The sequence below is a fragment of the Lithobates pipiens genome, unplaced genomic scaffold (genome assembly GCF_037356315.1).
Source record: "Lithobates pipiens isolate NorthernLeopardFrog02 unplaced genomic scaffold, aLitPip1_a1.2 Scaffold_27, whole genome shotgun sequence".
NCBI lineage: Eukaryota > Metazoa > Chordata > Amphibia > Anura > Ranidae > Lithobates > Lithobates pipiens.
In genome coordinates this window covers 56,334,076-56,359,827 of record NW_027507788.1, presented here as the reverse complement: position 1 = coordinate 56,359,827, position 25,752 = coordinate 56,334,076, and positions in this window count along the sequence as shown.

The following is a 25,752-nucleotide window of genomic DNA, read 5'->3' as shown; positions in this document are numbered from 1 at the left end:
TGCAGAAGAGCTTGCTTCCGACGTCAAATCCCTCACATAAATCCCCAGGTCCAGATGGCCTTCTATACTCTTACTACAAGACCTTCCTCCCGATCCTCTCAAAGCATCTGACTTCTCTTGATCATTCTCTCCTCCAAGGTCAACCTCCTCACCAACAATTTCTACACTCTTATATCACAGTAATACCTAAACCAGACAAAGACCCTTCACTCCCTGACAGCTACAGACCTAAAGATTGCACTTTCGAATTCAGACTATAAGCTCTTTACTAAAATTCTTGCAAATCGCCTTTCCCAATTCCTGACGAAACTGATAGACAGAGACCAAGTGGGTTTTGTCCCCTCTAGACATGCTGGAGACAACACCAGATGAACCATCGACCTCATCGATATACTTAACAGAGTTAAACGCTCTGCCCTGATTCTTAGCCTTGACGCCCAAAAGGCTTTCGATAGATTAAGCTGGCCTTACATGTTTGCGACCCTTAATAAATTTGGAATTAGAGGCCCCTTTATCTCGGCTCTATGCACCCTTTATTTTAACCGCTCTTCCCAAGTCCAAATGGCCTCTTTTACGACTCGCTCGTTCCCTATGTTCAATGATACAAGGCAGGGATGCCCCCTATCTCCCCTTCTCTTTATCCTCTGCCTTGGGCCTTTAGCTGAAGCCATTAGATCACACCCAGACATACGTGGGGTTGCTATGCGACAAAGGGAATATAAACTGTCTCTCTTTGCCGATGATGTGCTCTTGACTCTTACTAACCTCCATTCCTCACTCCCATCCCTACACACCCTCCTCTCCCAATTTAGCTCCCTATCGGGATACAAAATGAATACATCAAAAACGGAAGCCTTACCCCTACATCTACCCCCCGCTAATCTCCTCTCGCTTAAACACTCATACCCCTACTGTTGGTGCTCTTCTTCTCTTAAATATTTAGGAATTCAAATTACACCGGCCTACTCCACCCTTCACTCAGCTAATTATCATGGGTAGGCAGGATCAATGTGCTGATGGTTATGCCAAAATTATTATATCTCTTTGAAACCCTTCCTGTATTTATCCCTATGGCTCAACTGAAACTCCTCAAAAGATGGTTTCTTAACTTTATTTGGAAGGACGGAGCTTACAGGGTGGCCAGCTCGATCATTTTTTCATCCAGAGGTCGGGGAGGTAGGGGAGCCCCGGATATTCATAAGTACTACTTTGCTTCTCATCTCTGTGCGGTGGTAGCTCGGTCTAGTATGCGCCCCCCAAATAGATGGGCGGAGATAGAGATGGGTTCCCTGTTTCCAACCCGTCCCTGTGCCTCGATTTGGTCCCCTACCTTATACTTGGATCCCAAGCTCATGACCCCTGTTTAGGTCCCATGTCGTTTTTGCTTAAAGTATGGCGATCCTGTTGTGTCAAGTTTTCTTTAGCCTCCTCCTGTCCCCCCCTTTCTAATGTTCTTTTTAACCCCTTGCTCCTGGACAGTTTGTCCCACTCTCGGATGTTTCCCTGCCAAGGCAGGTCTGTTCCAGCTCCGGCACTTTGTACACCCTGTAACTCGCAAATTCTACTCATTCTCAGACCTCCAATCTAACAGCCAAATCACAAATCAGTTGTCCTTCTCATACTTCCAAATATCCCACTACCTAGCATCCTTTTCGCCATCACTCACCCTAACTAAACCTATACATTTTGAGATTATCTGCTCTCAGGGACTGTACCAAACGCGACTAATATCCAAAATATACCGAATATTATAAGAAAACCTTCTGCTCTCCATAGATCCCCATTCATACATGGTCAAATGGTCACACTCTACACAACAACAAATATCCCCTTCCCAATGGGCCAAAATTTGGACATCAACCTCCAAAATTTTCCAATGTGTGGCGCAAAAAGAGACAGCATATAAGGTATTATTCTTTTGGTATAGGACCCCTGAGATTATTACATCGTTATGATCTCTCCCTTTCTCCTCTCTGTTGGAGATGTGGTAAGCTCAGGGGTACTCATTATCATATCTTTTGGCAGTGTAAATCGATAGACCCTTTTTGGTCTAAGGTGGTATCGTTGCTCCAACAGGTCTTAGATACCTCCATCCCTCTGGACCCAATACACCTCCTTCTGGGTCTCCCAGTCCCTGGTTTAGGAAAAGCCTCAAATAAATTGGCCTCATTTTATTAGCAGCCAAAAGAGCTATTCCTGCATGCCCACTCCCGCACCATCCCAGACCCAACTGATACAAGGTATTAGTGACATCCGTAGAATGGAGCATATGACAGCCTTGATGGAAGATGCCATTGATAGATTTGATAAGATATGGGATCCCTGGGATCACTCAATATATAGCTCCTCTCATTGATATTACCCTAGATATTCTATAGCCGTCTCTTACTATTGGAATAAAGGCTCCCTACCCTGATCCCCTCGAAAGTTAACTAAGGTCTCTCAATGACCCTCCGCTCCTCCGCCTCCCCTCCTTATTTTACTCCCTTGGCTATGGAGACAGTCTTTGGTTTTAAAGTAGCAATTTTTGCTAGATGATCAACTTTTACAGCTGTATAGGTGCCTGATGCTTATTTACCTCTTTTTATTTTTATTTTTTCTTATTTCATTGTATTATTATTATTTCTGTTTATGATCTGTGTTGTACCATTTCTCAATTATATGACTTCCTAATTGATGTTCCTAAAATACTGTACGATTTGTACCGTTATGTTATTTCCTACACTTATTAAAATACAGTAAAAAAAAGAAAAGAAATGTAAGGGTGCAATTAACCACTTCAGCCCCGGACCAATTTTCAGCCTAAGGACCGGAGGTCTTTTTACAATTTCGCACTGCACTGCTTTAACTGGTAATTGCGCGGTCATGCAATATTGTACCCAAACGAAATTTGCGTCCTTTTCTTCCCACAAATAGAGCTTTCTTTTGATGGTATTTGATTGCCTCTGCAATTTTTATTTTTTGCGATATAAATGGAAAAAGACCGAAAATTTGGAAAAAAAATGTTGTTATAAGAAAAATCGAATAAACTAAATTTTAGTCATACATTTAGGGCAAAATGTATTCAGCCACATGTCTTTAGTAAAAAAAATGTCAATAAGCGTATATTTATTGGTTTGCGCAAAAGTTATAGCGTCTACAAACTAGAGTACATTTTCTGGAATTTACACAGCTTTTAATTTATGACTGCCTATCTAATTTCTTGAGGTGCTAAAATGGCAGGGCAGTACAAACCCCCCCCCCCAAATGACCCCATTTTGGAAAGTAGACACCCCAAGCTATTTGCTGAGGGGCATGTTGAGACCATTGAATATTTTTTTTTGTCCCAAGGGATTGAATAATGACAAAAAATAATTTTTTTTTTATTTTTTTTTTTACAAAAAGTTGTCACTAAATTATATATTGCTCACACATGCCATGGTTATATGTGAAATTGCACCCCAAAATACATTTTACTGCTTCTCCTGAGTACGGGGATACAGCATGTGTGGGACTTTTTGGGAGTCTAGCCGCGTACGGCACCCTGAAAACCAATCACCGCCTTCAGGATTTTTAAGGGTGCAAATATTGATTTCACTCCTCACTACCTATTACAGTTTTGAAGGCCATAAAATGCCAAAATAGCACAACCTCCCCCCCCAATGAACCCATTTTGGAAAGTAGACACCCCAAGCTATTTACTGAGAGGCATGTTGAGTCCATGGAATGTTTTATATTTTGCCACAAGTTGCGGGAATAGTACAAACTTTTTTTTTTGCTCAAAGTTGTCACTAAATGATATATTGCTCACACATGCTATGGGCATATGTGAAATGACACCCCAAAATACATTCTGCTGCTTCTCCTGAGTACGGGGATATCACATGTGTGGGACTTTTTGGGAGCCTAGCCGCGTACGGGACCCCAAAATCCAAGCACCGCCTTCAGGATTTCTAAGGGCATTAATTTTTTATTTCACTCCTCACTACCTATCACAGTTTTGAAGGCCATAAAATGGCAAGATGACACAAAACCCCCCCAAATTACCCCATTTTGGAAAGTAGACACCTCAAGCTATTTTCTGAGGGGCATGTTGAGCCCATTGAATATTTTTTTTTGTCCCAAGGGATTGAATAATGACAAAAAAAAAAAAAAAAAATTTTTTTACAAAAAGTTGTCACTAAATTATAAATTGCTCACACATGCCATGGTTATATGTGGAATTGCACCCCAAAATACATTTTGCTGCTTCTCCTGAGTACGGGGATACCACATGTGTGGGACTTTTTGGGAGCCTAGCTGCGTACGGGGCCCCAAAAACCAATCGCCACCTTCTGGATTTCTAAGGGCGCAAATATTGATTTCACTCCTCACTACCTATTACAGTTTTGAAGGCCATAAAATGCCAAAATAGCACAAAACCCCCCCAAATGACCCCATTTTGGAAAGTAGACACCCCAAGCTATTTGCTGAGAGCCATGTTGGCTGAACGAAAAAAAAGAGATTGATCGGTGGGTATGCCCACCATTAGAATACCTCCCTTCATCCACCCACTTCTAATGATGGACATACATGCACCATTTATATATGCCGAAGCATGGGGGCATCCTCCCACAAAAAAGTTATGCCACGTACACACGGTCGAACTTTTCCACGGGCAAGCCCTCCGTCGGAATTTTGACCGTATGTACGCGGCATTAGGAGCAAAATCGCTCCTCTGCCCCTGCTGCCCCCATGCTTCGGGCATATATGCTCTTTTTTTTTTAACTGTAGTGGTGAAATCACCTCCTACAGCGTTGGAGTTGCGGCTTTATGTATCATGGGAGCAAACACTGTTGCTGTCAACATAAATAAATCCACGCTGCAACTGAATGGCGTACCTGCTAAGCAAATTATGGTTAACGTTAAATCTAAGTAACATTACAGTGTAACAGTAAAACCTTACCATACCATACCTGCAAAGCAAATGCCAAAAAAAACAATAAAAAATAAAACATTTTTTAACACAACCTGTGCCTAAAATATATATATGCCAAAGCAAGGGGGCATCCTCCCGCAAAAAAGTTATGCCGCGTACACACGGTCAAACTTTTCCACGGGCAAGCCCTCCGTCGGAATTTTGACCGTATATACACGGCATTAGGAGCAAAATCGCTCCTCCTCCCCTGCTGCCCCCATGCTTCGGCATATATGCTCTTTTTTTTTTAACTGTGGTGGTGAAATCACCTCCTACAGCACTGGAGTCACAGCTTTATGTATCGTGGGAGCAAACGCTATTGCTGTCAAGATAAATAAATCCGCGCTGCAGCTGAATGGCGTACCTGAAAACAAAAAAAATGGTTAACAATAAAACACAGTAAACAGTAAAGTATAAAAAATTAGAGAGACGAGAGAGAGAGAGAGAGAGAACAATAAAACGACAACTATTTTTGGTTTTCATATTTTATATATTTATTTATTTTTTTTACACTTGTTTTTGAACTGTAAACTGTAACAACTGTAACATTTCGGGTCTCTCAAAATGCGATGGCACCTTGGGAAACCCTGTGTTAGTGTGCCTAGCCTGTGAAATGCTGTACCCTACGCTAATACTTCACTAGTTCATGGTAGCGTTCAAAACACTCACCAAGGCAAAGACCAGGATTGCCAGGACAGCGTGGACAATAACAACGGGTGTCACGTCTATATCCGCGCTTGGTACAGACACAACATCTTTTTCGGGGGGCTCATTGGGTAGGGGTACTCGGGATGGCATAAGCATAATGCCTCTCATGCAGCCGGCTTATGCATTTGGTTGGGAATGGTGAGGTGCAGAACCGTCTGGATACAGAAGCTCTGTGACAACCTCTCTCTGGAAGAAAAGAAAGGTTAAAGTCCCGCCTGAAGCTTTGTAAAGCACAAAAGCATTCAGCAAAGCCAATTGAAATAAGTAAGCAGACATTTTTTTGTACCAGCGTCTGGTCTTACGGGAAACTAGATACGGTGCCAACAACTGGTCATTGAGGTCCACCTCTCCCATATTTTTGTTATATTCGTGGACACAGAGGGGTTTCTCCACAATACCAGTCGCCGTAGAAATTTGGACCGTCGTGTCTGCATGAAGGGAGGTAAGAACGAAAACATTCTTATTATCCCTCCACTTCATAGCGAGCAAATTATTACACCGATAGCAGGCTCTCTCCCCCAGCCTAAGACGGGAATCTACAAGCCGCTGGGGAAAGCCCCGGCGATTAAGTTGCACGGTGCCACATGCTCCAATCTGATGATCAAACAAGTGACTAAACAGTGACACGCTCATGTAATAATTGTCCACGTACAAGTGGTACCCCTTTCTGAATAAGGGTGACACCAAGTTCCACACTATCTTGCCAGCGCTTCCTATGTAGTCAGGGCAGTTCTCCGGCTCTACGTAACTATCTTTACCCTCATAAACCATAAGGCTCCATGTATAGCCTGTGACCCTGTCACAGCACTTATAGAGCTTGACCCCGTACCTGGTATGTTTGTTGGGAATGTATTGTTTGAATGACAAGCGACCAGTAAACTTAATCAGGGACTCATCAACGCAGACAACTTGATGGGAGTAAACAAGTCTGCAAAACGTTGGTTGAAGTGGTTTATGAGGGGCCGAATTTTCTAGAGCCGATCGTATTCAGGGTCTCCATGATGACGACAAAGTTCATTGTCATTGAAGTGCATGAACCGCAAGATCTGCTCGTATCGTTTCCTGGACATGGAGTTAGAGGACACGGGCATGTGGTCAGTCGGATGCGTGGACCAATAAGCCCGCAACGTCATGAATTTATGTGTGCCCATGTTGAGGGAAAGGCCCAGAAAGGTCTTAAATTCGGAAACCGTAACAGGTTTACAATCTCTGGCAAGAGAAGGCAACTGGGGATTAGCGGCGATGTGTTGACCAGTATATAAATTAGTTTGGTCCACAATAGATCTATAGAGATCTTCCGTGAAATACAGAGAATAAAAATCAAGTGGCGTAAAATCATCTGTATCCACCTGAATACCGGGTTGGGCAGTGAACGGGGGGGAGTACTGGTGCTGCAGACGTGGTGGGCACCCAATCAGGATTGACGAATTCTGCATGAAGGGCACTATGGGAACGACGGGCCTGCCTTCATCTTCTTCTTGGTGGCAGCGGGACACTACTTGTGCATGCCACCTCGCCAGTTTGAACTGCACTTATGGAACTCGCCACGTCACCATGTGATACTGCAGTGCTGGATGTACATCCAGGGTGTACTAGGCCGCTGGTGCTTGCCAGTTCACCAGAATGATGAGCGGTGCTAGTACTGGCTCTCTGCTCCATACGAGGGACCTGTGGTTCCTGCACCTCAACAACATCAGAAGATCGGGGTCCGGTACGCCTGACGTTAGCAGGGACCTCATCTTCGTCGTCAGAGCTATCTCTCATGGAGCCGCTGTCCTCTACAAGTTCGTATTCTGAGCCTGAATCTGACAGATCAGTGTCTTCACTATCTGTCATGATCAGAAACGTGTAGGCCTCTTCACTAGTGTACCTTTGCTTTGCCATTTTGGGCTCTAAATTTAGGGGTAAACTAGTGAGACTCACAGGTAAAATAGCACCTAGGCTGTCAGCGACTGTATGAAAACGCTACAAAAAAAACTGTTAGCGATCGCAGGGATCAAGCCTGACTCTGCGAACGCTGCAGTTGTGTGTGTTGTGTTTTGTAAGTGACAGTGATCGATCGATACTGCACTTGGGTGGGCTGGGCTGGGCGGAGGGGCAAAACGCAGGTGCTAGCAGGTATCTGGGCTGATCCCGCTAACAATGCGTTTTTTTAGAACCCTAAACTGCTGGGCACGTTAGTATAGATCTGATCAGATCAGATATTGATCTGTTCAGATTCTATACCACTAAGGGAGGAGTATGCTTTGCGCGTGGGTGTTAGCGGTACTGGCACTAACCTAGCACTGCTGGGGCGACGCAGACCCTATCTGACCCGAAACCGGATTGATATATGGTGGGTGCGCTGATGCTATAAAAAGCGAACTACCTAACCAGCGTCACCCGTAAGACTTATACGGTGATCACTGGTGAAAGGGTTAACTAAGGGCAATCAGGGGGTTAAAACCTTTATTGGGTAATTATATGGGAGTACCTGACGTTATATAAAAACCTGACGGGGAACCTAAATAACTAAATAACTAACTGGATAACCAGCGTCACCAGTGACACTTATACAGTGATCGCTGGTGAAAGGGTTAACTCTAGGGGCAATCAAGGGGTTAAAACCTTTATTAGGTTATATATTGGGGTACCTAACACTATAAAAACCTGGCGGTGAACCTAAAAAAAAACTAGCTTCCTAGCGGGACCAGTGACACTAATGCAGAAAAACGATCGCTTAGTGACACTGGTAAAAGGGGGTGAAAGGGTTAACTGGGAGGGCAATTAAGGGGTTAAACCTTTATTGGGGGGGGTAGGGGGCTACCCTGGACCTAAAGGGGCCTAACACTAGCTGCCCTGACACTTTTTACAGTCACAACTGACACTAAATGCAGTGATCAGTAAATAAATGATCACTGCAATCAGTGACACTGTGACTGGGGGGGGGGCGGAGGGGGGGCGGGGGGGGGATCGGGGGCCGATCGGGTGGGTGATCGGGGGGTGACTGGGGTGAAAAGTGTGCCTGTGTGTGCCTACGTGTCAGTGTAGTGTTGGTGCACTTACTCGGATGTCTTCTCTCCTCGCCGTCCGGTCAAAAAGACCGCCACGAGGGGAGTGACATCACTTGCTCCTTCCTGTGTTTACACTTACACAGGAGAGGCAGCTTCTCATTCACCAGGAGCGAACGAGAGGGGATGGCCAGAAACCAACGGCCATCCCCTCATCCCAGATCGCTCCTGACGCGAACTGGACCACCGCATCCAGCGGGAGGGGGTCTGATCGGACCCCCCACCCGCCGGAAGGCAAGCACGTACATGTACGTGCTTGTGCCTGTACATGCCATTCTGATGACGTACATTGGCATGCGGCGCTCCTTAAGTGGTTAAGGCAGCTAAGATAGAACAAAAAAGCAACATAGCAGAGGAGAGCAAAAAAAATCCCAAGAAGTTCTTTAAGTATGTAAACAGTAAAAAAGAGAGGACAGACCAAATTGGCCCCATAATTAATGAGGAAAGACATTTGGTTACAAAGGATGGGGGGATGGCATAGGTATTACATTTATTCTTCTCCTCAGTCTTCATGAGGGACTTGGGGGGCTTCAGTAACCAAAACTACATTGTTTATCCTCGTGACACATCATAGGACCCTCATAGCTAACAGAGGACAGAATTAGAACTGGGAAACTTAACATTAATACATCACCGGGACCGGGTGGCTTGCACCCGATGGTACTTAGGGAACTCAGTCAAGTAATTGCCAGGCCATTGTTCCTAATTTTTACTGACAGTCTACTGGCTGGAATGGTACCAGCTGATGGGAGAAAAGCCAATGTAGCACCAATATTTATAAAAGGGCCAAAATACATCCCTGGGAATTACAGACCAGTTAGCTTAACATCAATAGTATGCAAGCATGGATTCATGAAGAATCGCTCTTGCCAAACTAATCTACTAACCTTCTATGATGAGGAGAGTTGCCAGCTAGATAAAGGAAGGCCCCTAGATGTGGTGTATCTGGATTTTGCAAAAGCATTTGACACAGTTCAGAGGGTGGTGATAAATGGGGAATACTCAGAATGGTCAGGAGTGGGTAACAGGGTCCCACAGGGTTCTGCGATGGAACCAATCCTATTTAATTTGTCTATAAATGACCTGGAGGATGGGATAAACAGTTCAATCTTTGTATTTGCGCATGGTACTAAGTTAAGTGGGGCAATAACTTCTCCACAGGATGTGAAAACCTTACAAGAAGATCTGAACAAATGAATGGGGTAGGCAATTACATGGCAAATGAGGTTTAATGTGGAATAAATTAAAACAATGCATTTGGGTAGCAAAAATATGAATGCAATCTACTCACTAGGGGGAGAACCTCTGGGGGGGATTTAGGATGGAAAAGGACCTGGTGGTCCTTGTAGATGATAGGCTCAACAATGGCATGCAATGCCAAGCTGCTACTAACAAAGCAAACAGAATATTGGCATGCATTAAAAAAGGGATTAACTCCAGGGATAAAACGATAATTCTCCCGCTCTACAAGACTCTGGTCCAGCCGCACCTTGAGTATGCTGTCAACAAATACGGGGCTTTCACTGTGTCAAAAGCTGTGGCAGGGCGATCCCACCCCTAAATCTAGTTCTAAAATGAGACCCCCCTTAATGGGACTTTAATAGATCACCAATACCACCAAAATTGCAAGTAAAACTTATATTTTTATTTATACATTACAGAATAAAGAGAGTCAACCAGACAACAAATGTCTCCAATAAAATATACAGTCAAAGAAATACACAAAAAAACATCTATACAAAAAACACTGATACTCTCATTGGTGTCCCAAACCCAATGCGTTTCCAGTCTCTGCTATTATGTCCTCTGGGCTGTTCTGCATAGGGATTTTCGGACAGGGGAACCCCGAACCAAAATTAAAAAAAAAAGTGTGGGGGTCCCCCTAAATTCCATACCAGGCCCTTCAGGTCTGGTATGGATATTAAGGGGAACCCCACACCAAAATTTAAAAAAAATGGTGTGGGGGTTCCCCTCAAAATCCATACCAGACCCTTAAGGTCTGTTATGGATTTTAAGGGGAACCCCGCAACAAAATTAAAAAGACAATAATGTATACTGACATATAATCACACACATAGGTTGGACTTGATGGACTTGTGTCTTTTTTCAAGCTCACCTACTATGTAACTATGTAACTATGAAATTAATAGAATATCAAACCTATTATTTCACTTGTTTCACATGGGCTTAAGCTTGTATAAGAGCAATGTGAAAAGCAAGCTTTCATGCAAAGCTTTCAGTAAACTTTAAACAGCTTTCTCTAAGCCATGGGTGCTCAACCTGTTGCCCTCCAGCTGTTAAGGAACTACTCTCATCATGCCTCTGCCTTTGGGAGTCATGCTTGTAACTCTCAGCCTTGCAATGCATCATGGGACAGATGTAGGGCCACAGATTGAGCACCCATGCTCTAATGTCCTGTACATTCTGACAACAAAATCCATGAGATTTTTTCCGATGGATTTGGCCCAAACTTGTCTTGCATACAAAGTTGTCGGAAAATCTGATCGTTGAGAACAAAGTTACATAGTTAGTCAAGTTGAAAAAGACACAAGTCCATCCATTTCAACCTTAAAAACATTAAATAAATAAAATAAAAAATATTGTACAATCCAATATACCCAGTTATATTATGTACATTCAGGAAAGTATCCTGGCCTTTCTTAAAGCAATCTACTGAGTGTCCAGAATCCCCTCTGGCGGGATTCTATTCCACATTTTCACAGCTCTTACTGTGAAGAAACCTTTCTGTATTTGAAGAAATCTCTTTTCCTCCAGACGTAAACAGCACCCCCCCCTCCCGTGTCCTCTGGGTTGACCGTAAAGAGAATAACTCAACACCAAGTTCACTATATGGACCCCTTATATATTTGAACATGATGATCATATCCCCCCTTATTCTCCTCTTCTCAGGAGAGAATAAATTCAGTTCCTCTAATCTTTCCTCATAGCTGCGCTCATCTATGCCTCTTATCAGTTTGGTTGCCCTTCTCTGCACTTTCTCCAGTTCCCCGATATCCTTTTTGAGAACTGGTGCCCAAAACTGAACTGCATATTCCAGATGATTACTAATGATTTGTACAGGGGCAAAATTATATCTCTCTCTTTGGAGTCCATACCTCTCTTAATACAAGAAAAGACTTTGCTCGCTTTGGAAACCGCAGCTTGGCATTGCATTTTATTATTGAGCTTATGATCTACCAAAACTCCCAAATCCTTCTACACCACGGATTTCCACAGTTGTACTCCCCCTAGCATGTATGATTCATGCATATTCTTAGCCCCCAAGTGCATAACTTAAAATTTCTCAACATTAAACCTCATCTGCCACATAGTCGCCCAATTAGACAGTGCATTGAGGTCAGCTTGAAAATTGGAGACATCCTGTAAGGATGTTATTCCACTGCTTGGTGTCATCTGCAAAGACAGAAATTTTACTTTTGATCCCAGTTCCAATATCATTTATAAAAGATATTAAAAAGTAAGGGTCCCAGCACTGAACTTTGGGGTACAACACTGATAACCTTAGACCATTCAGAGTAAGACTCATTAACCACTACTCTCTGAATTCTGTCTTTTAGCCAGTTTTCTATCCATTTACAAACTGATATTTCCAATCTAGACTTTACCTTACACATGAGCCACGTGTGGGGAACTGTGTCAAACGCTTTTGAAAAATCCAAGTATACCACATCCAAAGAAATCAGGTTTGTTTGACAACTTCCGTCTTTTATGAATCCATGATGTTGCTTAAAATGTTTTTTTTTTTTCCAGCAAGAACTTGTCTGTGTGGTCTTATTAAATGCTCCAGTATCTTCCTGACTATAGAAGTAAAACTAACAGGTCTATAGTTACTTGGTAAAGACTTTGATCCTTTTTAAATATAGACACCACGTTCGCCCTGCACCAATCCAGTGGTACTATTCCCATCATTAAGTGGTGTTCCACACAGAAAAAAAAAATGCTTAAAATTCCAAAATAAATAAATAAATAAATTTGGATTTTTTTTAACTCACCTCTAAATGCCTGTTGCTAGGGTGTCCCTCGTAGTCTGCCTCCTTCAGTCCCTGGGCTCCTAATGTCACTTCCCCTTGGCGCCGGAAGGGCTCAGCTCCACCCTCTTCCTCCTGTCAGTCATCTGGGACACGTGACAGTTCCCAGATGACTGCGCGGCCAATCACAGCTCGTGGCGCCACTCGCACATGTGCAGTGGGTGCCTGGCTGTGAAGCCACAGCCGGGTGCCCACAGTTGCAATGCCGGTGCTGCCGAGAGGAGGGGGGGATGAGCGGGGCTTCGTTCCCCCGCATCGCTGGACCCTGGGACAGGTAAGTGGCCAATTATTAAACGTCAGCTGCTGACTTTTAATTTTTTTTTTTAAGGGAAACCGAATTTCTGCCAGCAAAAGATTGAGAGCATGTTCTCTTATGGTCTCTTTAGACGGAAAAAGTTTCTATCAGAAATTCCAATCGTGTGTATGCAATTCCGACGCGCAAAAACTCACGCATGCTCAGATTCAACTATGAGACAGAAGATATTAGCTACAGGCTATTGAACTTAATTTTTTTAGTCCCATCATACGTGTTGTAGGTCACTGCTTTCATAACAGTCGTAATTTGGGGTGGCCGTGTGTATGCAAGACAGCTTGAGCGAAATCCCGTCGGAATTCCGTCTGGAAAACCATTAGAGCTTTTTCCGACAAAATTTCCAATCATGTGTATGCGGCATTACACTTCAATGTTGTCAGCAGGCTATATTGCACAAAAGTGTTTGTCTCCTTTCAAAATATATCAAACAGATTATAAACATTTAAGGTACAATTACATTAAGTGAAGGGGAAAATGTATGTGGAACTCAGTTCTGGTCCAACATATTCAGAAATATTTTAAGAATTTAAGAATTGAAACCCTTAATCCTTACAGTGAACCTTTGCTTGGCCCATGCAAGGTAAAGCAACAGCTTTGATACAATTGCAGACCCACTATCGGCACCTTACTTTATCTCAATCCATTTAGCTGTACTTCCAGGTAGGGATGAGCTTCGTGTTCGACTCGAACATATGCTCGACTCGAACATCGGCTGTTCGCCCGTTCTGCGAATTCCGAACGTTATGGGCCGTTCGCACCAAATTCGTGTGGCGCTCACGGCCCACAATTCACTGCGATGGCGCAGTGCATTGCTGGCTCATGATTGGCCAAGCATGCACTGTGACCAATCACAGCACCAGCAGCGAGGAGAGCCATGATTGGCCACAGGCAGGATGCCTGTGGCCAATCATAGCTCAGGCTGTGTAGTACACGCCCCACACTATATAAGACCGCCAGCGCGGCGGCCTTGTGTAGTGTGTTGGCGTCTGAAGCAGTTAGTGGGTGTTCTGTGTACCTTCAACACAGTATACACCGATCGTTATCTTGCTCTTCTGTAGTGGTTGTTGTCTGCGTGCCCTGACCGCAGTATACACCGCTATATTCACCTCACCTATATAACTAGTGATCTATCTTTTATAATAGAGCTTGCAGTCAGTAGTGTTAGGAGCTTGTGCGTGCTGTCTGCGTGCTCTGTACCCAGTACACACCGCTATATCCACCTACATAGCTCTTCACTATTTGAGCCATCTGCCATCTGCAGGAGTTATTGGAAGTTGTGTGTGCCTCCAGCACAGCACAGTATACATCTGTATATACCCCTTTATCTCTGGTGTTCTATAATAAAGGCATCTGCAGGAGTTAGTGGGTGTTTTGTGCCCCCAGCACAATATACACCTGTATCTACCCTTTATTGCTGTTCTCTAATAGAGCCATCTGCAGGGCTTAGTGGGCGTTGTGTGCCTCCAGTACAGTATACCCCTTTATCTCTGGTGTTCTATAATAAAGGCATCTGCAGGAGTTAGTGGGTGTTGTGTGCCTCCAGCACAATATACACTACCCAACTGCTGTTTTACCCAACTCCCTTCAGGCCATTACCATGTCTGGAAGGCCAGCAAGGAGAGGCAGACAGGCGCGAGCCGATAAAAGAGGGCAAGCAGGCTCTGTGTCTAGAGACAACAGTGCTGGTCGTGGACGCGGTGCATTGTCATCAGCACGTGGCCATGGGACACGCTTGTCCTTCTTTTCAGCAGCTGGACATGTTGAACCGCAACATGCCAACGACTTGGTAGAGTGGATGACCAAGCCCTCTTCATCCTCCTCATCCTCTCTCACCCAGTCTCAGGGTACTAGCAAAGCAGCTGCCAATGCATCGTCTTCCCTCCTCTCAATGTCATCATCAGTGACTCCTTCCCTAGACCCACCACGTCCTCCTGAGGAGTCTCCTGAACTCTTTGAGCACAGTGTTGGGTACATGCTCCAGGAGGATGCCCAGTGTTTTGTAGGCTCTGATGATGACACTCAGCTAGAGGAAGGCAGTAGCGTGAATGCAGAGAGAGGGGATGCTCAAGAAGGACAGCAATCTGGCAGTCATGTTCCACAAGCAGCAGCATATTGCCAGGTTTGCTACAGCGATGAAGAGGGAGGGGATGATGAGGGCACTGACTCCACGTGGGTGCCTGGTAGGAGAGAGGAGGAGGAGGAGGAGGCACATGTCCAACGAGGCAGGATGCCCTCCGGGGGCAAGCTTAGGGGCAGCACCGACTGAATCACACCGCAGAGCTCCGCCTGTGCAGGGCTCTGCCCCTGCGTGTTATTCTAAAAGTTCTTTGGTGTGGGCCTTTTTTGAGACGAGTGCATCAGATCGCACCGCTGCTATTTGCAACATATGTCTCAAGCGTATCTCGCGTGGCCAAAACATCAGCTGCTTGGGCACCATATGCTTGACCAGACATATGTTGACCTGCCATGCAGCTCGTTGGCAAGTGTACCTCAAAGACCCACACCAAAGAACAAAGCGGACCTCTCCTTGCTCCTCATCAGCTGGCATCTCCAACCCCACTAGACCTTCAGTCCTCTCTGAAACCTGCTCTGAGAGGAATGAAGGTGTAGAATTAGGTGTGTCACAGCCAAGTGCTTCTGGGCACTCTGCTAGCAGTACACCCACGTCCGATTATAGCAGGCAAATGTCCCTGCCCCAGCTGCTGGACCGGCAAAAGAAGTTCACTCCCAGCCATCCACATGCCCAGCGGTTGAATGCTAGCTTGGCTAAATTGCTAGCACTTCAACTGCTGCCTTTTCAATTGGTAGACTCGGCCCCCTTCCATGAATTTGTACAATGTGCGGTTCCTCAGTGGCAGGTCCCCAAACGCCACTTTTTCTCACGGAAGGCGATTCCGGCTCTCTACCGGCATGTGGAAGGCAATGTCCTTGCCTCGCTGGACAGGGCGGTCAGCGGTAAGGTGCATATTACCACTGACTCATGGTCCAGCAGGCATGGACAGGGACGTTACTTGTCTTTCACAGCCCATTGGGTCACTCTTCTGGCAGCTGGGAAGGATGCAGGACAAGGTGCAGTAGTGTTGGAGGTTGTTCCGCCACCACGCCTCCAAAATGCTACTATTGGTTGTGACACACCTCTCTCCTCCACCCCCTCCTCTTCTTCTTCCTCCATGGCCTCTTCCAGTGCTCTGTCCTCAGAACCAGCGGTGCTCCGTAGGCGTTCCAGGGGCTACGCAAGTACGCAGGCAAAACGATGCCATGCCGTGCTTGCGCTGGTTTGTTTGGGGGACAGGAGCCACACTGGGGCAGATGTTTTGTCAGCTCTGCAGGGGCAGGCCGAGAGGTGGTTGACGCCACGCCAGCTTAAGCCAGGAATGGTGGTTTGCGACAATGGCACCAACCTCCTCTCCGCCCTCCGACAGGGACAACTGACCCATGTGCCCTGTGTAGCTCACGTCCTTAACCTGGTGGTGCAGCGGTTCTTGGGCAGGTACCCCGGCTTACAGAATGTACTGAAGCAGGCCATGAAAGTCTGTGTGCATTTCCGCCGATCATTTAATGCCTGTGCTCGGCTGGCTGAGCTCCAAAAGGAGTTGAACCTGCCCAAGAACTGCCTTATATGTGACATGCCCACCAGGTGGAACTCAACGTTGGCCATGCTGCAGCAGCTGCACACGCAGCAGAGGGCCATCAATGAGTACCTGTGCGACTACGGCACCAGGACAGGGTCAGGGGAGCTCGGTTTTTTCTCACCACGCCAGTGGGGCATGATCAGGGATGCATGCACTGTCCTGTCACCATTTGAGGAGGCCACAAGGATGGTGAGCAGTGACAGTGCATGCATCAGTGACACTGTACCTCTTGTCCACCTCTTGGAGCATACGCTGCGTGGAATAATGGACAGGGCACTTAAGGCAGAACAGAGGCAGGAAGAGGAGGACTTCCTTGCCTCTCAAGGCCCCCTTTATCCAGACAGTGTTCCTGCTGTGCCACCCATCACACAGGAAGAGGATGAGGAGGAGGAAGAGGAGGAGGAGGATGATTGTGTCAGCATGGAGGTGGAGGCTGGTACTCAGCATCAGCAGCAGCAGCAGTCTTGTAGGGATGATTTACAGTCCCAAGAAACACGTGGACTTGTACGTGGCTGGGAGGAGGTAGCTGCGGATCATGTTGTCCTTAGTGACCCAGAGGACTCCGGACCAAATGCCTCAGCTAACCTACGCTGCATGGCCTCCCTGATCCTGCAAAGTCTAAGGAAGGATCCTCGTATTTTTCGGATCAAGGAGAGGGACCATTACTGGCTGGCCACTCTCCTTGATCCACGGTACAAGGGTAAGGTTGCCGACCTTATCTTGCCATCACAGAGGGAGCAGAGGATGAGACATCTCCGGGAGGCCTTGCAGAAAGGTCTGTGCAACGCGTTCCCAGAGGTTACAAGGTCCTGGACAACGTGTTGCTGAGGCATCAGTCAGAAGGAGCGGTGGAGAAGGTGGTCATCTGACTGATGCTTTCAGACAATTTTTTAGTCCGCAGCCCCAAGGTATGATCGGTTCCAGCAACCATCGCCAGCGTCTGATTTACATGGTGCAGGAATACCTAGGGGCAAGGTCAGACTTGGACACCTTTCCCACCGAAAATCCTCTGGCTTACTGGGTCTTGAGGATGGATCACTGGCCAGAGCTTGCACAGTATGCAATTGAGCTACTGGCCTGTCCTGCATCCAGCGTTCTTTCGGAACGCACCTTCAGTGCTGCTGGTAGCTTTGTTACCGATCACAGGGTGCGCCTGTCCACCGAATCAGTTGATCGACTGACCTTCATCAAGATGAATCAGTCTTGGATCACCCACAGCTACCAAGCACCTGAAGCTGATGTAACCGAATAATTTTGACTGTCCTGTTATGTTGATTGTCTATCCTCTTCCTCCTCCGCTGATATGTTGGAAGAACATTTCTGGTTCTGGGTGATGCCATCAGCCCAATTTTTCTGCCCCTGTTTAAGTACAATTTTTGATGCAATGCTTTGCAGCAGGGCTAATTCCTGCAATAAAACTAGAGTATATGGGAGAGGTTGCAGTGTCGTGGCACCAGTGCCTAAGGCCCAATTTTTCTGCCCCTGTTTAACAGGGACATGTAATTACAATTCTTGATATAATATTTCACAGGAGGGCCCGTTCCTGTGCCCACCCAGAGTAACTGTGAGGACTTATAGTGTTGTGGCACCAGCACCACAACCACCAAAGGTCAATTTTTCTACCAATGTTCAACAATGGCATGTAATTACAATTCTTGATATAATCGTTCACAGCAGGGCGCTCCAGCGCCCACCAAGAGTCACTTTGAGGGCTTACAATGTTGTGGCAAAACCAACACCTTGTTCTGCCATTTCTGCAGAGCATATAGGGCAGGCCCCTACTTTCAAACATCCAACTTTCAAACATCTCCTACTTGCAAACGGAAGGAGACAACAGCAAGTGAGATGAAAAAAGATGTACGGCAAAACAAATTATACAGGGGTGATAACCCTTCCCTATGTTTTCCAAAAAGCTTAAAAATAGTTTTTTTGACTGGAGCTACACTTTAAAAATGTACCAGTTGAAAATTACAAACAGATTCAACTTAACACAACCTACACAGTCCCTGTCTTGTTTGTCACCGCCTGTATACTGCTGTTCTGAGTATATAGGGCCTGGGGGCCACACGCATTTCCCTTTTTTAATATGGGTACTGGGTTCCCCTTAATATGTGTACAAGACCCAAAGGGGCTGGTAATGGGCAGGGAGGGCTACCCATGGCATTTTTCTCAATGATTTTCAACCATATTGCAGGAACCAGATATAACATTAAAACCACAAGCAGTTTTGTGCAGGGACTGTTCTAAACACGGGAAACACGTGGCACTTCACAGGCATACTACAGACACCCCCCAGACACCATATTTAAAGGAATATTTCACTTTTTTTTCACGTTGATCGTCATTAAAATCAGTGCTCCCGCCAAAACGGCCATTTTTAAAAACATTTTAGGCATTGACCCATGTCCCCTGGGGCAGGAGCCAGGTCCCCAAACCCTTTTTAGGACAGTATCTTGCATATTAGCCTGTTAAAATTAACACTTTTAATTTCGAACGTTCGAGTCCCATAGACTTCAATGGGGTTCTAAAGTTCGTACGAATTTGGGGTCCGTTCGAAAGTTCTGGTGCGAACCGAACCGGGGGGTGTTCGGCTCATCCCTACTTCCAGGTATGGGGGAACATGTGACTCTCTTCCACATGACTATGGTTGTGCTTAGCGGTTTGTAGGCAGTACAGTTAGTCTTTCCACCTGTGATTTTGGTCCCTTTGGAGATTTTGTCCAGTGCCTCAAGAGGAGAAGTTGTCTGATTGGACACAGAACTTTCAGAAAACTTGGCGGCCATCTTGGGAACCCTTTAAATATTTTGGCATACTTTTCACAAGAGGTTGGACCACTTGTGAGGGACAGTGTCCAGCATAGGGAAAGTTGAACAGGGAAAGCTCAGCAAAGTTAAACCAACATATATTGCGCAACCACTTGCATCTGTGACAGAAAAAACAGAATTGTCAAAGACTATAGCAACCCAATACCTGAATACAAGATATACCAAGCTTATAGTGAAAAATAGATGTGCAGTCTCTATTAAATTATGCTGTCTCCCAAATATGTTTTCTAACACGAAACATGGTGGGAAGAATTTACTTGTAACATCATCACACACAACTCAGGCCAGGTGGCATTGTGAGTATTGTGCCGGATTCAGGATGTTTTTAAAGTCTTATGAGTATCTTTGCTTAATAAACCTTCAGGTTTGTCGATACTGAGCCATGGAGTTTGTATTTCTTTCTCTGAGTGAAATGTACTGATCAAGAAGCCCTTGAGAGTGTGTTGAGTGTGTATATTGACCTTCTATAGCATAGAGGTCTGACATCTCTGAGAATAAGTTTGTGCACTTGAAGGTGGTGGAGCACTTTGAGAGGTACTATGAGTGGTGGAAAATTCTACAGCACCATGATTTGTGGATTATGAATTTTTGGTTTGACATTTAAATTTATACACATTTGAATAGATTTTTATTTTATTTATCGAGTTGTCACTTCATGTATTTGAATCGATATTTATTTATTATGTTGTTACATTGGTTTTACATCATGTAATAGAGATTGCACATCCATTTTTCAAGGAAGGCTCCCTCATCCGTACTTCCATTCTGATGGCTGGTGCAGTAGCATGGAGCTAGTGCAGAGTGTTGAAATCACTCCTTAGGTATTCTGGCAAGGGACACTATCCCTTGTGGGTGTCCTCCAATAACACATTTTGACATATGCTGAGGTTGATTATTCCCTGTACTGTTTTATCAAATGCCAAAGAATTATTGATCTGTTGTACTAAGAAGGGTACTCAAGATTTATTTAAAATACCTCAGTGCATCACATTCTGTGTGGGGGTAATCCCTCCCAAACAAGGTACTTAAGTTAGGCCCCATCTACAAGTTGCCCACTTAGGCATCCAACAATTCTACATGGGCAAAGAGTACTCTTCCCTGTGTAAACCCAAGACCTGGAGCTTACATGTAGCTAAATCTTACACGTACCTAAATCTCTCTTGCTCCCAGTGACTAAACAAAGCAGCAGGCAATATAAAGTAGATACACTTAGGCAGAGGCGACTCTAGGCTTTGCGAGGCCTAAAGGCAAATCTGAGACATGAGGCCCCATTCGCATCCATAATGGGAAAAATAATTCAAGCGATAAAAATGAACTGCATAAATTGCATATATTAAGAGTTTTATATTCTATGAACTATGAATTCACTGTTTATAGAATTTTCTCTAACCAATTCTTCTTTAACCACTTTCAGACCGGACCATTTTGCTGGTCAAAGACCAGACCACTTTTTGCGATTCGGCACTGCGTCGCTTTAACTGACAATTGCGCGGTCGTGCGACGTGGCTCCCAAACAAAATTAACGTCCTTTTTTTCCCACAAATAGAGCTTTCTTTTGGTGGTATTTGATCACCCCTGCAGTTTTTATTTTTTGCGCTATAAACAAAAATAGAGCGACAATTTTGAAAAAAACGCATTATTTTTTACTTTTTGTTATAATAAATATCCCCCAAAAATATATAAAAAAACATTTTTTTCCCTCAGTTTAGGCCGATACGTATTCTTCTACAAATTTTTGGTAAAAAAAAAAATCACAATAAGCGATTATTGATTGGTTTGCGCAAATGTTATAGCGTTTACAAAATAGGGATAGTTTTATAGCATTTTTATTAATAATTTTTTATAATTTTTTTTTACTAGTAATGGCGGCGATCAGCGATTTTTATTGTGACTGCGACATTGTGGGGGACCCACCGAACATTTTTTACACATTTTTGGGACCATTGTCATTTATACAGTAATCACTGCTATATAAATGCAGTGATTCCTGTTTAAATGACACTGGCAGTGAAAGGGTTAACCAGTGGGTGGCAGTGTAGGGGTTAAGTGTTCCTAGGGGTGTGTTACTAACTGTGGGGGGGTTGGGCTTTCATTTAGTGAACACTGATCTCTGCTCCAATCACATGGAGCAGAGATCAGCGTCACTAGTTGCTAGGCAGAATGGAGAAATGCTGTTTACACAGCATTTCCTCCATTCAGCCGTCCCGTGAGACGATCGCGGGTATGCCCGCGGCGATCGAGTCCGCGGGTCCCGCGACCGGACTCACGGGCGCACTCCCGATGGCAGGGCGGCATTGAAGATTGGACGTACATGTACGTCAATATGCCTGCCCGTGCCATTCTGTCGACGTACATCTTCGTGCGCTGGTCGGGAAGTGGTTAATAAAATATATATATTACATATATATTATATATAACACGCATATTTTTCCATTGACATGGAGGTCAGGTTAATATAACTCAGCCAGCACAGAGTTCCCCCATATATCAGAGTCTGCAAGATTTCCCCTTACAGTGCAAGGGAACTCTGATATAAAGGGGAATTCTGCGGATCATGATCTAAGGGGCAACCTGCAGACTTTGGTGTAAAGGGGAACTCTAATGTAAGGGAGGGGGGAGCTCTGATGACCAAAGATTACCTTTATATCCACTGGATTCCCCTTTACATCACAGAGTTTCAACTTGCATTTAAATTGCAAACTCTAATGTGGAGGGGGCTCTGGAGCTCCTTCCACAGAGTGAGAGAGTCACAGACATGATGCAAGAGATGATCAGAGACTGCAGACATGATGCAAGAGATGATCAGAGACTGCAGACATAGTACAAGAGACGATCAGAGACTGCAGACATGATACAGGAGATAATCAGAGACTACAGACATAGTACAGGAGATAATCAGAGACTACAGACATAGTACAGGAGATGGTCAGAGACTGCAGACATGATACAAGAGATGGTCAGAGACTGCAGACATAATACAAGAGATGGTCAGAGACTGCAGACATGATACAAGAGATGGTCAGAGACTGTGCTGACATAGTACAGGAGATGATCAGAGACTGCAGACATAGTACAGGAGATGATCAGAGACTGCAGACATAGTACAGGAGATGATCAGAGACTGCAGGCGTGATACAGGAGATGGTCAGAGGCTTCAGACATGATACAAGAGATCAGTGGCAGCTGGTGCTCACAATTCTTGGGGGGGGGTGCAAACAAACTGAAAAAACACAGCCACTGTGCCCTCAAATGCAGCCACTATGTCCATCAAGTGCAGCTACTGTGCCCATCAAGTGCAGCCACTGTGCCCATCAAGTGCAGCCACTGTGCCCATCAAGTGCAGCCACTGTGTCCATCAAATACAACCACTGTGACCATCAAAGCAGCCACTGTGACAATTAAATGCAGCCACTGTGACCATTAAATGCAGCCACTGTGCCCTCAAATGCAGCCACTGTGCCCATCAAGTGTAGCCACTGTGCCCATCAAATGCAGCCACTGTGCCCATGAAGTGCAGCCACTGTTCCCATAAAATGCAGTCACTGTAACCATCAAATGCAGCCACTGTGACCATTAAATGCAGCCACTGTGACCATCACATGCAGCCACTCTGACCATCACATGCAGCCACTGTGCCATCAAATGCAGCCACTGTGCCATCAAATGCAGCCTCTGTGCCCATCAAATGCAGCCTCTGTGCCCATCAAATGCATGCCAACCCCTTTGTGGCAGACAGCATCTGTTTGATTAGGGGGAGGATATGTGCTAGGGAGGTTTTGGGAGGGGAGAAGATATGTGCTGGGGGATGGATTTCATATCCAAGCCCCCTTGTAGCACAAGTCCTAAAGTCCCCCCAGCACACAGTGGCGCCACTAGGGTTGGTGTTACCTGGTGCAGTAGAACATGGTGTCACCCCCCTGCACTTAGCAGGCTAGTGTGTTGGTGTGGCTCTCCCTCCTTAACCTGTCACAATGGATGGAGCAGGGATGGGATTGGGGAGGTAGAGCTGGAATGGGTTCGAGGGAATGGATGGAGCCAGAATGGGAATGGGGGATGGATAGAGATAGGATGGGACCGGGGTGGTAGATGGAGCCGGGAGGGGATCTGGGGATGGAAGGAGCCAGCATGGGATTGTGGGGATGGAGGGAGCCGGGATGGGATTGGGGGGGTGGACGGAGCTGGGAGGGGATCGGGGGGATGGAGGGAGCAGAGATGGGATCGGGGGAATGAATGGAGCTAGGATTGGGGTGGGTGGGTGGAGCTGGGATGGGATGGGGGTGGATGGAGCTGGGATGGTATGGGAATTGGATTGGATCGGGGGGTGGATTAAACCGGGATAGGATTGGGGTGGGGTGGATGAGCTGGGATATTACGGGGGTGGATGGAGCTGGGATTGGATCGGGGGAATAGATGAGCCGGGATGGGATGGATGGAGCCGGGTTGGGATTGGGGTGGGGTGGATGGAGCCGGGATGGTATAGGGGATGGATGGAATCAGGGTGCGGTGGATGGAGGCGGGATGGTATGGGGGGATGGATGGAGCTGGTATTGGATCAGGCGGATGGAGCCAGGATGGGATTGGGGTGGGATGGAGTCGGGATGGGATTGGGGTGGGGTGGATGGAGCCGGGATTGGATCAGGGGGATGGATGGAGCTGGGATTGGGGTGGGGTGGATGGAGCTGGGATGGTAAGGGGGGATGGATGGATATCCTGTTCCCCAAATAGCTCCAAGTTAACTCTGCTTGTCCCCCCTCCCTCGCCCTCTTCTTTATGCCCCCTCCCCTCCAAGGCTAACGTTTAAATTACACAGACCTCAGACCAGCGCGGCTCTCGGTGAATGGTGTGACTCGTTCCCTCCTCCTCCACTGTGTACAGGAAAACATCACAGCACAGGAGGAAGAGGAGGGGCGGGTTCAGTTCGCTCCACTCCGCAGTGCACTGTGTGTCAGGCAGGGACTTTGGGTCAAGAATGCAAGGCGGTCCCAGCGAATCATGGAGGTTGCGGTATGGGCAAATTAGGCGGCCGCGACTCGCGAGGCCCCTGTGTGGGGGGCGAGGCCTAAGGCGACCGCCTAATTTGCCAAATTAGAGAGCCACCTCTGCACTTAGGCCACCATTAAAGTAAACTTGTTAAGATTCTTTTCATGGTCCAAGCACACCTTCACTTTAAACGGCATGTGTACTTGGCTATAATAGAATGTTATTCTATGTGTGAAGCCTGCTATGGTATGTTGAACTACATGTCGTATTAAAATGCATATAGTACTTTAGCTCTACGGACAAGTGTTTTGAGAATGTAACAATGTGTTGTTTCTACTGATTCAGGTAGATTATCAGAACAAGACATTGATGCAGATGACACCCATATATCATGTCTCCCATCTGAGAGAACAACAAAAGTGTATTCTGGATTAAAGAAATGGTGATTGGCACCTGCTGACAATGGATCAGTAACATTTCTGATGCACTGCATGAAATGGACATCTCTTACTACATTTGGGAGGAACAGTGTGACTTAAATGACAGCTGTAGATCATATTATGATGGCATGAGAAGTCATACAAGGAAATGCCTGAAAAGAAACATTCACTGTTTGCATTTCTACATAGTTGTTCTTACTTTACACTTTTTACTAAGATGTTTACCTATATGATGCAACACACACACACACATCCCTTGCAAGTCTACTTGTAGGAAAAAGTACAGACTCATGCTTAAAACAAATAATGCTGTGCTAGTGATAATAAATGCATCCAACCCCTTAGTGTATCTATACTCCTGTGCAAATATGAGTGTCAACATAATGACATGTGAATATACAATAATAATATACAAATTTTAGGAATCCCCCTGATGAGTCACAAGACCCTGTGATGTAACGCGTAGGGGAGGGGCAGATTTGTTTGGCAAAACACTTTTGCATCTTTCACAGAGAGGCACGAAATAGCTGCAGCATTGTGGTTTTATATGATATACGTGGTATACAATTGGTGCACTGGAGCACCTTTTAAATGTGAGTTCTAGGCAAATTTTTTAATGAATATTGTTTAAAAACAATATACTTGGAGCTTTTTGGCTCTCATATATATTGAGTCATAATGGAGGCACATCAATGGAGCAACAAGGAGGAAAGCATAATCAGTAAGTCCGGGGTGACTAAAAAGCCTTATTTGACCAAACTTAAATGTGAGGTCACACTCTGCGAGGTGAGCGTATTTCTTATGTGGGAGCACTGAGGT